A 2,995-nucleotide genomic window follows, 5' to 3' on the forward strand; every position below is an offset into this window, starting at 1 on the left:
ACGTGCATCCATGTATGCGTGCGAGACAGGAAGGAGCATTGGTCATGCATCCCTGCATGAGGGTGAGACAGGGAGGAGATATGATCCCCGTATGAAGCCGAGAGAAGGAGGAGGCGTGAACGTGCATCCATGTATGCGGGCGAGACGGGAAGGAGCATTGGTCATGCATCCCTTCCTGAGGGTGAGACAGGGAGGAGATAAAATCCCCATATGAAGCCGAGAGAACGAGGAGACATGAACGTGCATCCATGTATGCGGGCGAGAAGGGAAGGAGCATTGGTCATGCATCCCTGCATGAGGGTGAGACAGGGAGGAGATAAAATCCCTGTATGAAGCCAAGAGAACGAGGCGGCATGAACATGCATCCTTGTATGCAGGTGTGACATGGAGTCATCATGAACATGCATCCCTTTATAAGGACATAACATGGAGGACGCATGAACATGAATGCCTGAATTTTATGGTGGTGGCCTTCGGGTGATTTGGCACGTGCAATTGGTGAAGAGCACTTCTCCTACGCAAAAAAATAAATGTACTATTAGCACCCCGGAGGGAGCCTCTGCACTTCTTATAGGGAGAAAACTCTGCAATGGAAGGGGACAGGGTCAATAACAGCTGTAAACTCTCACAAGACCATCACTGCTCTCACACTTTCCTGCTCTCAGGCTGGCGGGCCATTATCGGCCCTGGCTGCCGCACCATTGCCAGGTTTGTGTAACTATATTATTTCTAATTGGCTCCACTTTGATGACTTTCATTTGGATTCTGACTTGATTATTGAGATCTTAAATAAGTGACTGGGGATCAGGTGTCCACTTATTCTCATGGATAACATCACAACCAACCTTTAATTCAAACATGAGTCATGACATCACAGATGGAGTACAGCTTATGATAGAGGTGGAACGTCACATTGTAGCAGCCCGAGTAGCTCGCCGTGATCGTATAGTGGTTAGTACTCTGCGTTGTGGCCGCAGCAACCTCGGTTCGAATCCGAGTCACGGCATTGCGGTGAGGCAATGTCACGGCAGTTGGGCAGATATTTTAGAATTTCCATTAATACATTGGCAATCTCTGTGGAGGACTGAAACAATTCGATATGTCCTGTTACTGTTATGAACCTTTTGTTTCTTTAATGCTCTTTGCACACTTTTTCATCGGGTGACTGTAATGTATTTCAACCAAATCTAATTAAGAGCGCATTATGTGGTGACATTTGCAGTACATGAAACATTATAACACTGCCATTTACGTCAATAACCACTAGCTTGATTAAGACATATGTATTGCAGCGACAGTATTTCCCAGTTACAAATGGGAATAAAAACAACATCCGCGAGGGATTGAACCAACGACATTTAACTGATGTTGCCAATGGAGCGCGTTACAGAGAGCGCGAGGTCCCGCCTTTACAGTCACACGCTGATGATAATACAGATGTTTAAATAAACAGGCATATCTGTGGACTTGTGGTCTTTCTACATTGGGACTCATAGTCTAGTCCTAGGCTATTGTAGGCACTGGCGTATCTTTTAGTGGAATGAGAGGCATTCTGTAGTCGCGTGAAAGGACCTTTCAAGTCAATCTGATCTGTATTGTCCTGTGAAAAAAAGCGTTCTTAGACACAGTGAGGAGTTTTTGGGGATAATGGGAAAATCATTTCCAACTAAATGACAGGAATTTCTTAGTCCAATCATGAGGTGTGCTAGGCTTTTTTATACTGTGGCGGAAAGAGAGAGAGTATAACAGTCATTATAAATAAAGGGCCAAGGAAGTGACAGTTTATGGAAGGAACAATTTGCACATAGTTTTAGAATGTGGTCAGGAGGAGGACAATGTGCTTACACATATGAAACATTAGAAGGTAGACATTATGGAAGCACATATATTTCTTTATTTTTATTGTATTTGGGGAGAGGGGGTTAATATAGCACGTCCAATGTGGAAAAGTGCTTTCCATAGCACCTTGCAGGTGGGCGACATCTAGAGCTGTGCAGTAGCCACCCATGCCCCAGATGTCAAAGAGAACAAGAAGTTACACATGTTGGAAGTGAGGGTGAGACATTGAGGAGATATGATCCCCGTATGAAGCCGAGAGAAGGAGGAGGCGTGAACGTGCATCCATGTATGCAGGCGAGAAGGGAAGGAGCATTGGTCATGCATCCCTGCATGAGGGTGAGACAGGGAGGAGATATGATCCCCGTATGAAGCCGAGAGAAGGAGGAGGCGTGAACGTGCATCCATGTATGCGGGCGAGACAGGAAGGAGCGTTGGTCATGCATCCCTGCATGAGGGTGAGACAGGGAGGAGATATGATCCCCGTATGAAGCCGAGAGAAGGAGGAGGCGTGAACGTGCATCCATGTATGCAGGCGAGAAGGGAAGGAGCATTGGTCATGCATCCCTGCATGAGGGTGAGACAGGGAGGAGATATGATCCCCGTATGAAGCCGAGTGAAGGAGGAGGCGTGAACGTGCATCCATGTATGCGGGCGAGACAGGAAGGAGCATTGGTCATGCATCCCTGCATGAGGGTGAGACAGGGAGGAGATATGATCCCCGTATGAAGCCGAGAGAAGGAGGAGGCGTGAACGTGCATCCATGTATGCGGGCGAGACGGGAAGGAGCATTGGTCATGCATCCCTTCCTGAGGGTGAGACAGGGAGGAAATAAAATCCCTGTATGAAGCCGAGAGAACGAGGAGACATGAACGTGCATCCATGTATGCGGGCGAGAAGGGAAGGAGCATTGGTCATGCATCCCTGCATGAGGGTGAGACAGGGAGGAGATAAAATCCCTGTATGAAGCCAAGAGAACGAGGCGGCATGAACATGCATCCTTGTATTCAGGTGTGACATGGAGTCATCATGAACATGCATCCCTTTATAAGGACATAACATGGAGGACGCATGAACATGAATGCCTGAATTTTATGGTGGTGGCCTTCGGGTGATTTGGCACGTGCAATCGGTGAAGAGCACTTCTCCGGCGCAAAAA

The 2,995-nt window shown here is 47.5% G+C and overlaps 1 non-coding gene across 1 annotated transcript; it reads left to right on the forward strand.

Annotated features, from left to right (window-relative positions):
* The first annotated feature begins 934 nt into the window (after window positions 1–934).
* TRNAH-GUG (transfer RNA histidin (anticodon GUG)) lies at window positions 935–1,006 on the forward strand. Its single transcript has one exon. It is a non-coding gene; the product is annotated as a tRNA-His (tRNA).
* The last annotated feature ends 1,989 nt before the right edge of the window (window positions 1,007–2,995 follow it).

This window comes from Ambystoma mexicanum (genome assembly GCF_040938575.1).
Source record: "Ambystoma mexicanum isolate Mex_15411 chromosome 12 unlocalized genomic scaffold, UKY_AmexF1_1 Mex_chr12_unloc.1, whole genome shotgun sequence".
Taxonomy (NCBI): Eukaryota; Metazoa; Chordata; class Amphibia; order Caudata; family Ambystomatidae; genus Ambystoma; species Ambystoma mexicanum.